At 43.7% G+C, this 15,579-nt stretch overlaps 2 protein-coding genes across 2 annotated transcripts in view; one reads left to right on the top strand and one right to left on the bottom strand.

Annotated features, from left to right (window-relative positions):
- Positions 1 to 11,546, top strand: part of NINJ1 (ninjurin 1) — a 294,431-nt gene extending 282,885 nt beyond the window's left edge. Inside the window, exon 4 of the mRNA XM_071813008.1 lies at positions 11,536 to 11,546. The gene's annotated coding sequence lies outside the window, so the exon portion shown is untranslated. The remainder of the gene's footprint in view (positions 1 to 11,535) is intronic.
- The window catches only part of BICD2 (BICD cargo adaptor 2), a 92,329-nt gene that overhangs the window by 48,758 nt on the left and 27,992 nt on the right, over positions 1 to 15,579 (bottom strand). The gene's annotated exons all lie outside the window — the stretch shown is intronic.

Raw genomic sequence — 15,579 nt, 5'->3', positions numbered from 1 at the left:
TCAGCCTCCGGACAGTGACAAATACCGTGCGTTCCCTCAAACTTACTCTGCATTCGATATACTGAGGATTTTATCATGCAAGTCAAATCAAACAGGAACTGAAGGGTTTTGCTGAACTGAGGCCTAAGACCATGGAAATGTAACCCTTGCTTACTGTATTAAACAGCATAAGGTATTACTGAGGATATCTATAATATTCAGCTTTTAAAAGTTCAGGAAAGGCATGTTCACCAAATTTTTGTGAGGTAAAAAAATTAGGGAACACAAGCTAATATAAAAGCACCTCTGTATCACTCTCTAATTGCTGGATCTCTGCGATGTTACCCAAGTTTTGCACTTCGTAGTTACAATTTACATGCCAAGAATTAAACAATTAATCCTAGTAACACGCAGAGGGGATGGGGGAGGGTGGAGAAAGAGTACTTTGGCTTGCAACAAACATGAAAAACATATACATATATATATATATATATATACACACATATATATTTTGCACAAGCAATGTTTAGCTGGTGTAATTCTTCAGGCTGAACCAAACCAAACCAAAATGATCTTTTTAAAGAAAAAGTTTCCCTTTTTTTTTGTTCCCTTTCTCCTTTGCTCGGCTTATCTCACATTATCTGGTTGCTATGATAGAAACAGTTGAGAATTAATAGAAGAAAAACCCAACCCAACAAATCAGAAACCAAGGTCAGATCTTCAAAGAGATGCAGGTACTTACTATCCAGTTCATAGGTAGCCTAGAGCCAAGTACTGGGAACCCCATAGAGTTTGCTAATGCCTCTTCACACCCTCATCATTTAGTCCTTTTTGAAACAAGGTGTCTGCTGTTTCATCACAGCAGACCTGAGTACACAGTTTATTCTTTGATAAACTAAAACTCTCTCATACTGATTGTTGGCCCCAGTCACTCAGGAGTTACTAAACAGCCATCTCAGCAGCAGGGGAAAAAAGCATTAAACTATTAGTGATTTTAACATCTACTCTCTAATTGCTTAAAATTTGCATTTACATATACTCATGAAGCAAAAGCATTGCAAATTTGAATACATCCCTCTCAGTCCATAAAAGTCCTAACAAGGGCACGTAATAAACCTCCTATATAACAGCAAATTGCTTTTAGCACGTTGAAATGAATGCTAGCCAAGGATATTTTCAACCTAAGTGGCTTTAACGTTGCGCTCAAGTTGCATCATCTGACTGAAAAACAGTGGGGAGCAGGGAACCGGCATGTCCATCATCACCCAGCGCCCCTGAGTGCCGCTCAGACACAGTTTTTTAATACACCCCCTGTGCAACCCCGAGGGACAGCCTCTATTCCTTAGCATGTCAAGAACATCAAACCTTTCTTCAATAAACACACGTTTTGGGAGTTTCTAAAATCTTCCTCTCCATGTGCTGGTAGGGAGGGCAGATGCCTCGATGAACCAGAGCAGCGGCACATCTTGCGGCAAACGGCACTTCTGCCAAATTTTCATCACGCGCACCAGTTCTGTTTCCTTAAATGAAAACAGTTCAAGGGCAAAGAAAAAAGGATAAGGAAAAATTCAGATAAATAATCAATTTTTTCCCTGAGCACAGCTCCTGGTTGCTCACAGCCCTTGGAGCACAGATTTCCAAACTGGTGAAAACAGACACCAAGAAGAGTCTAAACAATGGACTTTGGGTTTTTTGGTATTAATGAAATCCATGCAAAACCTTGCACTTCAAAAACCTTTATTGGTTTACAAACACACATTTCAGTGGGATTTAGCTACAAAAAGCCTCCCAAGGAAAGGTGATCTTGTGTGCAACAGCACCACAACAGAGAGAGCAAGTCAGAAGCAGGACCAGCAGGGAAATGGTGCCATCCGGCTTGTCTTGGACCTGTGCACCCATCAGTCGCAGACCTGGTTAGGACTGAGGGCGCACAGCCCACCTTCCATAGGGGATAAAGAGGTGGCCTACATGCTCCTTAGTGTCCCCTTAACAATTTGCTGCCCAAAGCAACTTGCCTGTGCCATTGCCAGTTCAGAACTACAGTTGCCGGGGCCAAAGGAGTTCACTAATACTGACTAAAAGAGTTCACTAATACTGACTGCAAATAGAGGATGTGAAAGAGCCATCACTGATTGTATAATAGCTCCATTTTATCTGTAGACATATGGGATAAATAGGAAGATAAGATTCTGAGCACAATGCTAGGAGCAGACGACAGATACCAGCTTTACAGCGGCAATGCTCCAAACTGGAGACAACCAACAGAGAAACAGTTAATAAACAAGACTGTGTCAAAGACTCCTGCCATGGTCCCCAAGATATCTCAGACAGCAAAACAAAACACCCAACCCAAAGTCTTCACATACTGATTAGGATCACAGACTTCAAAGGAGTCCATGACAAATGACATCACCTGAAACTGCTGGGGACAGGACAAACAACACTGTCCTTCCAGGATTCATACGCTTTTTAAAAACGTTGTGTAACTGGATGCCTTTGCTACTAATATAAGTTCATATTTACATGTCATATCTAATTTCCCTTCTTTTAGAATTGCATGATAGTCACGATGCCTGGCCCCAGCATCCCACCCCAAGGGCAGGGTGCTGCCTCCAGCAGGCCTGCTTTTTCAAAAACCCTTCACAGACATGCATTACAAACAGCACAACCATCCAGCACCTACAAGCTCCAACTTGCTTTAGATACGACAAAACTCCAGTATTGCAGTTTTCAAGATTATGTGCTTTAGAGGCTAAGACTTAATTTCCCTACCCTATAGAGCCTAAATGCAGGTGTGTCCAACCTTCCTTTGTTCCCCAAACTGCTCTGTCTCAGACTTCTTCTTTGTACTCTAGGTTATTTTGCTATCTTAAGGGGTCATATTGCTTTATTCGCATAAATAAGGAGCTAGGAAAGCAGATATAATTACCTGCTTTTTGCTTACCACAGATTCCCAGATAGCGTTAAGGTTTGGTATACAAGCTCTGGATAAGATCAACAGCATATAAAAATCATTAAATCTCTTGGAGAAATTTTTTGCTATTGATATTGAATTTTGAGGATGTTTCTCTGCTTACTCCACAAATGTGGTACGATAACAAAAAGGCAAAGAGAGATTTAAAAGATAGAGGTCTGAGATCAATTCTTCAATCATGCCGGTTATCTTTAACTATAAACAAATCAGGGAAAATACAACTGTTAATGCAATGGAGAAGAAAAAGAAATGGTAGCTTCAAGTGAATGTTTAACCACAAATCCTTCAACTGAAGGAGAGTCAAGATGTTAGTAAAGTATTTGCAGTAAAGCAATTAACATTTTATACCCAGCCTGGAATGAAAGCTATGTGTATTTCTGAAGCGACTATAGATTTGCTTTTACCAAATGCTTAACAGATTTAAAAAAGGAAAATAAGTATTTCAATAAAAATGTAAAGAATAAACCATAGTAGATTGCTACAGGACATAGAATCACATCACTGGCATGAAAACACCAGCAAGACATTTGCCATTTTTGCTCTTAAAACACACTAACAACATCTGAGTGTAGAAGCAAAGGTCAAGACATTTTGGAAAAGCTGAAGTCCAGGCATTGGAGCTTAAGATTGTCTCTAGTTGTTAGGGATTGCTACCTTGTGCTGGTGGCATCACTCTGCAACTGCCAGATGCCTTTTTCAGATGTTGGTCACTGTCAGAAACACGCTGGACTAAAGAGATGACAGATCCAATTCAATATGGGAATGTATTTGTACTCTCTTACCCCTTCCCACACTCAGCAGCAACCCTGCCCTTAAAATCTCATTACACCAGTGCCATGCAAAAAATTAAAGGAAAAGAAAAAAAGGGACAAGAAAGGGTGTGAGGAGGAGAAATGCTTTAAGCAAGCAACCTATCCAACAAACAGGCCCATGGTGACCATCATCAATCCATCCCTCTCCAGACTTTACTCACTACCTGTTCCCCCCAATTTGTGATTTGAGGGAGTTTAATCTATATAGAGCAGTACAAACTGCAGCTCTTCTGAAGAGCTGTGTGTAAAGCGATTGGCAATTTGAGTTTAAATATGCCTCTCAACTTGACTCAGAAAAGCGTTCCTCACCAGGAGAGCTGGCCAGGGAACACACCAGCTCCAAGCACCTTCGAAGCACTTTGCAAATGGTACCACGCAGCATTGGTTTTCTCCTCCCCCTGCATGAAAATCCTACATTTTCATATTTTGCTCCTAGCAACTTCATTTTAATCATCAATATGGCTCATCAATATTAAACTAATCAGGATATGTTAATATGCATCAGAAGATTAATTAGCACTAAAAGCCACACACATTTTTGTTCGTGTTTCTGTTTTGTCAGTCCAAATTTAATCACGAAATTTTAGCACCAGTTCGGCTCCTAGTTCTTTCTGCTTATCAGATTCCAAAATAAAAGACGTTTTCTGTGGCTTCAGAAAGCATTGCTCATTTTTCATAACAAATTCATTATGACCATAATGATCTAAAACAGCAATAGCAAAGTGCAAAAACACTGATCTGAAGAAACTGATGCCTCTTTACAGTGAGCAAGGAATTTAATAAAAGGAGATATTATATTCCTCTTGCGCATTGCATTCATATGCTTTCATTTTACATTTTCTTGTTAAGTGGCCATCCGTGCATTCTTCAGCTATTAGACCAGTGCTTTGACTAACCGCTTCTCTGCAAAGTCCTCAAATGAACGCTCTGGATTTGTACAAGAAGCCCAAAGCCGCAGTGACACAAGCGTTTTCATGTGCTTCCATAAACATCCTAATCCTTTGAGCATGACCTAATCCTGCGTCCTGCTGACTCAGTCACTCTCTGCTCAGGCTCCTTCGGCTGGTGACCAGGGCTGACGGCAGCACGGACAGATGTGCACAAGACACTCACCTCTCCTTCCAGCAACCCCCAGCTCAGTTGCCCCACCGATACCAGAGCGGTAACACCAGTGAGGCTCCAGGGCTCCTTCACATTTCTCCTAAATCGCTCCAGTACCGTTTACCTGGAGTCCATGAGCCAGCACTGGGCCCTTGTGGCCAGGAAGGCCAATGGTACCTGGGGTGGATTAGAACGGGGGTGGTCAGTAGGTCAGAGAGGTTCTCCTGCCCCTCTACTCTGCCCTGGTGAGACCACACCTGGAATATTGTGTCCAGTTGTGGCCCCTCAGTTCCAGAAGGACAGGGAACTGCTGGAGAGAGTCCAGCGCAGCCACCAAGATGCTGAAGGCAGTGGAGCATTTCCTGTGTGAGGAAAGGCTGAGGGAGCTGGGGCTCTGGAGTTTGGAGGAGACTGAGGGGTGACTCATTCATGGGGATCAATATGGAAAGGGGGAGTGTCGGGAGGATGAAGCCAGGCTCTTCTTGGTGACAACCAGTGACAGGACAAGAGGCAATGGGTGCAAACTGGAACACAGGAGGTTCCACTGAAAGATGAGAAGAAACTTCTTCATGGTGAGGGTGCCAGAGCCTGGCCCAGGCTGCCCAGGGAGGTTGTGGAGTCTCCTTCTCTGCAGACATTCAAACCCGCCTGGACACCTTCCTGTGGAACCTCAGCTGGGTGTTCCTGCTCCGGCGGGGGGATTGCACTGGATGAGCTTTCCAGGTCCCTTCCCATCCCTGACATTCTGGGATTCTGTGATTCTTGCTTCACCTCACAGACCTCACTACTGTTGAACCCTCAACAGCCTCAAGGATGTTGCAGCCTAAACAGAACAGGCATTTTGTGCCATTATAGCAGTAGAAGAAAATACCCTATAGGAGCTGAAGCTTTTAAGAGACTAAAATTTGAGAGGAAAAAAAGAAAATTAAGCCTCCCAAAACACAAGCATGAGGTTTTAACACCACAAGGCTGGCAGCACCACGGCTCAGCTCCAGCACTCCCAGCCTCCCGTTTCGGCTGAGCCAGAGCACCCATCAGACTCACATGAGATTTAAGAAGGTTTCAGGTTCAGCAGGAAGAAACTCAAATACCTTATGAGATCACAATGTTCTCCCTCACAGATTAGAGGGACATTCCACAGACGATTTAGAGGGATTATTTATTTATTTATATGATAAAAAACACACTGGAGCCTATGTTTAGAATATATTGCTTCAGTGTGCTGCTGCTGGGATGAAAAGATTCAACGATAAAAAGTCTAATTTAGCCTGTCAGCTTTGGTAGCTAGACACTTAAACTGTATTAACTTGCACAGTCCAGAGGGCTAAATGCTATTGTCCCTGAATCAATAGCTAAGCAGCAGCTCGATGTATTGTTACAAGAGCTAGTGGCCACATGTTGGCCATACTGGGCACACTGTGGCCTCCTCTCCTCCCTCAATAAATACTCCTTTGATATGACTCACAAAAAAAAAAATATCTGAGGGATAAAGCACAGGCTAAATGAAGGTGGTGGAAATGGCTCTGAGCAATGCAGTAGGCACTGCACTTAATCACCAGCACTTGACTTCTTTTGTTTACAGGCAGGAGTGCTGCATTTCCATTGCTTTTGTGATTTGGTATGTAGGATCCTCTTACAGGCTGGAACCAGCGTGTCCAGAGGCTCCAGGGGGATTACCAAAGCTGAGAGTTAGGCTTCAGGTGTGGAAGTTGCTGAAGCAGCTAAGAATCAGCTTGCTCCCAAACTGAATCCATGTGAAAAGGTGTTAAAATGACAGCTCGAGTGAGGAGATTGAGAAATGCGCTCAGGATCCTGCCTGAGGAGCAATGGCCCCCAGCTCAGGCCTGCGGGACAGCTGCTCCTCGGCCCTTCTCGGCAAGGCCAGCAGCCTCACCACCAACTCACTCTGGAAATTATTCTTACATTTCAATTCTTACCCTCATTCAGCAATAAAGCTTGGACTCACTGGTGAGCAAAGTGTTAGAATCAGGACCACCTCAATAAGCACAGGCAAATCGGACAGCAGGAGCCAAGCGAAAACAGGCCGCAGCAGTGAAGGCACAGGCTGTTCATAAAACATTCATTCCCTGGTACAGAAGTTCAAGTTGACAACTGCTTGGACAAAACCAAACAAACACACACACACAAAAACAACAAACAAAAAACCCCACAACAAAACAACAAACACACACACAAACACCACAACAACAACAACAAAAACACCCACAAACCAAACCCACACTCACAATGCAAAAACTATAGAAAAAAACAAAGTGGAAAAAAGTGTGAAGATTGCACTGCAAAATAAACCAGCCATGCTTTTACTGTGTCTTTTTTATGAAAAAGGGTAGTAGCTAGATACTTCAGGACTAGAAAAGTACAATTTTGAGTTTGTTTTTTTTTTTTTCCTAAAGAAAGAGAGAAAGTAGAAATTCCTTTGGGCACTTGTAGCTGTGCTCCTTTGGAACTGATTCCCCACTGGTCTCAGACATTAAAAGTGATTTCTTAATTTCGAAGTTTTCGTTATGTGAACATCTGCCCATGCCAAAATAACCCCTTTCTTTCATAAAGGCCACGCACCAAGTACGAAGCAGCAATTACTTCTGAATGCACTTGACCCAAGGTGAAATTTCTTGGGCTGTCCCATCCCATTACCCCATTGCCAAGTTAAAATTTGAGGCAGCTCCTGTCCTCTTCGTAGCATACAGATAAAACACACTGAGGAAAAGATTGCTCTCTGTTGCTTAAAACATCTACTTAACATGTCATCCCCCAAAAATGGCCCTACTAGCATCACAGGAGGGAGCGACACTTTTGCTCAAGAGCAAAGAGAAAAATAAGCATAAGCTATTTTAAACTACCCCTAGATTCAACACGTCCTGCTGAATCTGTCCCTTCAGACCAGTAGGGACTACGCAATCTGAGAATTAAGACCTTCTCCCCCCATTCCGTGGTGGGGACACCAAAGGCCAGTTGGCAAGGCAAGCCGTGCAGGAGCAGCCCGGGGAGCAGCCACCAGCCCCGATGGCAATGGCACAGACTGCACATGAGCTGCCCTGCATCACAAACAGACTGGCCTGCAAATGGGTCAGGCTATCGTGCATAATTCATAGCAGCTTCCCCATGATGTGCTAACTGCCAGCCCGTAGCTCTGTGCTGTTATGAAAAACAAGATCAAAAAATTGGTCACCGATTCATCACCCTGTGCTGTTGCACCCGTGACGCATGTACCCGTGCAGACTGCAAGGGGCTGTATCAGGTATAATGCTGCACTAAATAGAGCGACGAGTATTCCCAGCTCTTCAGTAAATGTCTCATATGGCTGTTCAGACCGCTGTCTCATCACTTTCGCCTTCAGTTTACTGACCTAAATTGGGAAACAAAAGTCCCAATACCCTGTGAAGTACAGGATAGTAGTAAATCTACAAAAAAGGAGGGCATGAACACAATAAGCAAGTGTTGGGTTTATACTTCAACTATTGCACTCTTCTAGTAAATGAAGAAGCATGTGAAACCAAACCAAGCACCAGTCCAAAAACGTATGTATCACAAGAAGAAATTTCTACAGCCAACACGGGGGGAAGGATAAACTTCATCGGTGATAACGCCCCAGCACTTCTATGCGTTGCAGCAGTTTTCAAAGGCAATGCTTGCGTTAGTAAGTTTTCTTCATTTAACTTCGTTATAAACTCATTTACCACAAAGAGCATTTACTTGTAAACTTCATAATGAACGTGAGAAGCTTGTGCTCATTCCTGATTTGCACCCTGAGTCACGACTAGTATTTCCCACGTATTTCCATAGGATCAGAGCACTGGCCAAGGGCCATCTCTTCAGAAGCATAAGCTGCAGAAGGACCACAAACTACAGAAGGAGCACATTTGTGTTATTACATCCAGAATCAGAGGACAGAATGGAAAGCAATTATACAAGAGAGCATTTTTTTTCATTCCAATTGAATCCTCTGTCCTGCAAACAGCCCATGAAAACCAATGCGTTTCTCCTATTCACCAGCCTCCCAAATTCCTCAGTTACTTCAATAACCAGTTTTCTGAAATTAAAAGGTAATCTTCAAAACTATAAGAGAGGTTTGAAAAACATAATGAAAATAAGATCAATCCAACACCATAAAGTATGCTGGCAGCAAACTATGCAGTTCCTGCCCAGCCACAAATGCCCTGGAGTCAGGCAGCCTCGTCACAGCAGGTTCTAATTAAAGGCTGTCAGTTGGAAGTGAGAGATGGGGCATCACTGCCTGCCTGCGGCCACACGCCCGAGTGTGCATATTCTTCTCCTTTAATCTTTTCATAAAGGAATCTTGCAGGAATATAAGACATGAGTGTCCCTCATGCTCCTTTCTGCCCAAGAGAAACCTGCCCTGGCGGTGACAACCCAGCCAAGAAGCGCATTTCTCCCCACTTTTTAGGCTGTGTGTCCCACCGCATGCGATACTGAAATGTCAAGCGCCAAGGGGCAGTCTTTAATAAATGCCATGCTGCCCTTTTCTCCGCAGTGAAACACTGCTATATGAAGCTAATTGTACTCAGCAGATGAACCAACACGAGGCATTAACCCTTGCTTTCACTTACCCAGAGATGTTTAAGAGCTGGAGCTTGTTATCACCATAACATTGCTATGGGTGGTGCACCACCACAAGCAGACTGGAACATGCACAATGTGTTCCCCCAAAAGGAATTTGTTTCAAACTCATTGACCACACAGATTATATATATATATATGAGAGAAAGGGAATATAAGAGAGCTTGTCTGAAAAGAATCCCTTGCCTTTCCCAATATGTTTGGAAAGCACAGCAATGTCCCTGTGTGTGTGTACCAGGAGAGCAGTATCCTCTACATACCATCACTACAGCAAACACACAGAGATGCTTGTTTGCAGTTTGGGACCATTCTCGTAGATGCATTTCAGCTGCTTCTTTGCTGAAAAATCAAGCAAGATTTGCAGAAATGGCCCTTTTTAGGAGGCTATCGTTAGCTGCTCTTCCAGTGAAAACAGGGTTTATCCATCAAAAATTAGACAGAACCCAAATCCCCAATTAAAACAAAAGGGCAACTAATCAAGACGTCTTTATTTTTTAAATAAGTATAAAACTCACAAGACCCAAAAAAGTTGTTTGTTTGTTTTCTTTAAAAAAAGCATTTTCCTTCAGTAAATCTTGACAACATCTCAAAGAGATTCAAAGCACTTTTTTGTATCAATTAGCAGAGAACACCACACATGCTGCCCATCCTGCCCTCCTTCAGCTCCAGGCACAGAACAGTACTCAGGGTCCAGGTGCTCTCCCTGTGGTGTGTAAGAGTTGATCTGAAGAACAATATTTGGTCGCCTTAATTTTGCGCTTCGAGATCAAGGTAAACGAACCATCATGAGTCCACCACCGAATGGACCGTGACATGGTGTCAGGGAACAAAGCCAGTAACAGGACTGTTACTGTGCACTCTGATTGCCAAGCAGAGCGACCGGAGAGTTTAGAGTTAAAAGCCAAAGCACATCAGTCACAAAGCATTTCATTCATTACTGCCCCCTCCTCCCTCACCGAAACAGGCTGCTCCTGAAGATGCCAACACAAGTGGGTTTCGTGACACAGCTGGTGCTATAAATCAGCATTCGCATCTTCCCAGATAGCGTTCTCTGTCACTCACAAGCACATGTGAGAACTGACATCAAAACCACATTTAGTGACAGTGCGGAGCATTTCCTCAGCCCCCCGGTGTCCTGCCCTGGGGACAATTAGCAGCATGGTATCCCCACGATCACATCAGGACCTGCTGATGCCTCCACCATTAGTCCTCTTGCTGGGAAAGCCACTGGCGAGCTTCAAAGTCTGTCTGGGAGTAAGTGGCTGCTAATCAGCAGCTGCTCCAGTTGGTTCCATTGACTGGTATGGGCATTCATCCAAGGCTTTTGTTTGTTTTTAAGAAAAATTTTTGTAACCATAGCAGGGAAGGAAAATTAGAAGGCCTCAAATGCATTTTGATAATTTCAAACCTGATGGGTGAAGGAAGAAAAAATTCAACAAAGCTACCCTGAGGCATCTTTGTCTCCTCTGCATCATAACAGATCAGTGAACTAATGGTCTTGCCTGCTGCAAGCAGACATCTGCACAGCTCAAGACCAGGCCTCAAAAAGAAGCATAATGGAGATGGAGATGTGCAGGATAAGGAGTTAATGCTGCTGAACATCAGCTCTATTCAGTAGTTTGACAGCAACAGAAACTATAGACTTCTACTCATGAGTGCAAAGCATGCCCTTCACTGCCCACTGGGTATCAAAGCCACTCACTCTTGCCAAAAATCACATTGTGGAAATATTGATCATCAGTTGCTGACTTCTAAACTCTTTGGCTAAATTTGATGCAATGCTTTATTTGTACAGGCTGGTTCACAACGTCAGTTCAATCCTGTTAAGCAGACCACTGGGTCTTCATCTTGCCCTGCGTATGAATCAGGAAGTGACTGTAAAGAGATTATCAACAACAGACTGCGGCTCTTCTGCAGGTGCTCGAGCTGAGCAATTGTCAGGACCAGCATAAAAAATGATAGTGCAGAAATTTAACGTAGGTATTAACTGCAACAAAATAATTTTAAAAAACTGAAAACCAAGATTAGTCCAGACTGACCACAAAGCATAAATCACTGAAGTCCATTAATAGACCTGAGAAGATACGTGATGAACCTTAAAGGGTGTAATAGACACTAGAAATGTTAGAAAAAACCCATTTCTTCTTAAAATGCTAGCTCTTTTCTTAAAGCTCAACAAGATCATACTGAAATTACACACTTCACAAAGGACAATGTAGGGTTATCTTAAGTACATGCCTCACACAACCTGTGTTATAAAAATTCATGGAGGAGAAAACTTTCATCAAGTGCTGTTAAACACAAAGACTGTTTAGCAAGTGCCTGATCAATACATCACTGGAAACTGGCCAAATGCATCATGGAGACACCTCTGCCAACACTACTGCAGTCCTTCTCATCTTCATCTTCAACCTCAGAACATAACTTGAGAGTGAGACAAGGATTAACTAATGTTCAATAACATGAGCACCAGCATTTCCCCCCTCATGCATGTGCCTTTTTGCTCTTCTACATTTAGCATTAAGTATCGTACCACAATGCTATTACCACAGAGTCAGCTGAACTTTCATTACAACTAAAAACTTCTGCAAGGAGATGAAAGAAAAATCAAATGAGATCTTGGTCCTCTAAACACAGATGTGACCGTATTTAAGGTTAGGAGGAATTATACTTAGCTGATAAAGCAAGTAGATGCATGATGTCCATCGCAACAGACCAAAATGGGAATAGTATAATTGCACACCCTCCCACCCCAACCCAAAAGATCTTTTATGTTTGTATTTGAACATCTGCAAACAGTTTGAGTGCAGCGTGGGGCACACGCAGCGAGAACGTGGGTGGCCTTGCCAGGAGCAGGTGTGGCCGAGCTCCCCTGCGGCAGCGTCTGATCTCCAACGCAGCACCATCAGTTTCCTTCAGAGCCCCAGCCCGTGCTCCAGCTGCAGCCACCGCGTGGGAGTCACTACAACCACATCGACCTCAGCTCCTCATTTGTTCCTCACCATTGCGAAAGCTCTCACATTTCCACAAGTTTGGAAGCAGACTCTCCCACGCTCAAATATCCCCAGAGGCCAAACACAAGCCTTAGCTAAGCAGCCGAAGCGGATTCACAAACACCAGCTCACAGCTGATCCAGTACCTATGGGGAAGTCATAAGGGTTTTCAAAACAACACATCATGCCAGCCCAACCCAAACACGGTCACCAAGCTCATCTTCCAAGAGGTTATACAGAATCCCAGAATGCCAGGGATGGGAAGGGATCTGGAAAGCTCATCCGGTCCAATCCCCCCATGGAGCAGGAACACCCAGCTGAGGTTCCACAGGAAGGTGTCCAGGCGGGTTTGAATGTCTGCAGAGAAGGAGACTCCACAACCTCCCTGGGCAGCCTGGGCCAGGCTCTGGCACCCTCACCAGGAAGAAGTTTCTTCTCATCTTTAAGTGGAACCTCCTGTGTTCCAGTTTGCACCCATTGCCCCTTGTCCTATCACTGGTTGTCACTGAGAAGAGCCTGGCTCCATCTTCCTGACACTCCCACTTTCCATATTGATCCCCATGAGGTCACCCCTCAGTCTCCTCCAAGCTCCAGAGCCCCAGCTCCCTCAGCCTTTCCTCGTACAATAGTGAAGATTCATGCACACTGCAGGAAAGAATCCAGCCCTTGATCTGACTTCAATTTTGTTAAAATAATGGTTTGTGCTTTCTTTGGTGAAAGCCAATTAATACACAAAATTCTAGATTGCCTTTCTATAAAATGTTGTGGTTGGAGTTGGCAGAGTCAAGAATATGGAGCAGGATTAGTCCTTCCAGAATATCACAGCAGCACAACCCTGAAGCATAGCTTGCTTATCAGTAGATGTCTGTTAAGTAATAGACTGGAACTGTGAGGAAATAAAGTGACACTGCAGAATTTCAGGGAATCAGGCTCTTTATCTACTCCCCTAAAAGCCTGCTGAAGATCCCAGCATTATGGGTTAACTTAACAATTGAGAGATCTTGCTGCAATATTAAGAACTACTTTCCTATAAAGTTAGCATAAAAACAAAAAAAAAATATAACACCTCATTCTCACATGAGAAAGATTACTTATTAAATATGAACACAACTCACTTATGCAACCGATGTTTAATTACAGAGGTCTACAAGGTTGACCATGAATTTAAGTTGGCACTGAGGGAACTGCTCCCTGGCTCAGCTCTCTCTCACCTCCTCTGCCCCAACCCAGCATTTGCAAATACAGAACTAAGATGACTTTTGTTTTAACTGGGAGCAAGTTTGAGTATTTAGGGATGAGAAGACAAGACACAGCTTCCACTCACTCTTTAATTATTGGTAACCAAAGGACCACACAAGCACAGAGCACAGCGTTGCAAGTCTCATTCTGTTCTCCTCAGTACTGAGACTTAGTGCACTGTGGAAGGTTTCTGTCATCAACAAATGTGGTTATGTGGTTAACAGTGAGCACTAAGTTCTGCAGTAATACCTCTATAACTCTCTACTTTTAAAATATTTTTTTAAATACACCAGTCAATGGGCATAAGCGCCTATCGCATCGCATGAGGAATCCTGACTCAGAACAACGCTCCCCGTGCATTGGGCACAACCCGCTCCAGGAACAGCCAGAGGAAGGAAGTCTTGTCCTGCAAAGTGTATCTAATGTAAAGCTCATCACCCTGCTGTTTGTTGACCAGGACAGCGGCTTCCTCTGGTGTGGCAATAGTAGAGGCTGTTGTGAACAAATCCTGCTCCACGAGGAGTCAGAAATACGGCTGTGTAAACGCAGTCCGGCACACAGAAATACTTGTGAGTCGTTAGTACCAGAATGGACCAAGACACGAGGCACTTAATGGAAAAATACAATTAAAAAACAAACTCTCAGACTAATTATTTAAAACATCTAAGCCCACTTTTAATCACTGAAATAGTAAAGGAGACTGAATGATACCTGTGGAATTGCTTACTGCATATGTTAAAGTTACCTGTGGTCAGGTGAACTCAGCTGCTCACTTACCTTGTACATGGCTTTACAAAAACCAAACCTACTAGTCAGGCTTTTTGGTCTTACTGGTCTTCAATCATTCTGACACACGCACACAAGATGTATTGTCAAATATAGCATTAGTAGCAATTTCTGCACTACAAAAGCAGACTTTCTCTTGTTATCTTAACCTTTCAATTAAAAACTCCTTACACCTGAATAGCAAATGTATTTTCCACTTCAAATGGGAGCAAAGGCCTAGAGTATTTAATCCAACTAGTTTCATAATCTTTTATGTCTAGCTTGTACAGTATTAACAACAAACTCTAGGTGAGCTTCTTGATTCCATTTCACATTTCTTGCTTGCAGCCTACGTCCAGGCTTCACACTGAACTACAGCATATCCACTTACCACTGCCCCTTATGGTTGTATATTGTTTAAGAAAATAAACATTAAAGGTCTGATTGCATCTATGTCTATTTTAAGCTTTGAGTTAAAAAGTGAGAAGGGACGGTGGAAAAAACCCCAGCCTTCTGGTAACACAATTTCTACAATCAGACAGGAGGCAGCAACCGCCAACTGCAATAGCACACACGGCCAAGTCACTGGTGTGCACCATTTAACCCGAAACACGCAGCGGAATCAACGCTGTGCCCAGCCGGAGGGAGCGCAGCCGGGCTGCTCCTCACTGCACTCACACGTCTCGCTGCTGGTGCTGCCACTGTCGCAAACAATTCACCGGCAGGCTCTTTGCACAATTAAAACAAAAGCGAGGACAAATGCTTTTCAATCTACACAACTCCACAAGACACTTTTCGGAGAAAAGAGAAGGATTAGGGAAGCGAGAACTGCAAAATGAAGCACTATGCGTTACTTAGCACTGGCAAACAGGAAGCGGAGGCTTCCTTTGCGGGAACCACCGTCCCCATGGGTCCCCAGCACACCCGTGGGTCCCCAGCGCACCGTGACGCAGGCCAGGAGGACGCAGCCACATCAAACGTGCTGGGAGCTATTTTTACATGGGCCCATCAGGGTTACAGCAGTTGCTGCTTATTTCGGAGCAGAATGCCTGTCAAAATAAAGAAATTATAGACACTGTTCTTGCTGGCAGACGGAAAGAGCAAGAGTTTTTGCTAA

This window comes from Patagioenas fasciata, chromosome 10 (assembly GCF_037038585.1).
Source record: "Patagioenas fasciata isolate bPatFas1 chromosome 10, bPatFas1.hap1, whole genome shotgun sequence".
Lineage (NCBI taxonomy): Eukaryota > Metazoa > Chordata > Aves > Columbiformes > Columbidae > Patagioenas > Patagioenas fasciata.
Note: the sequence above shows the minus strand (reverse complement) of the source record. Positions and strands in the feature narration are given on the sequence as shown.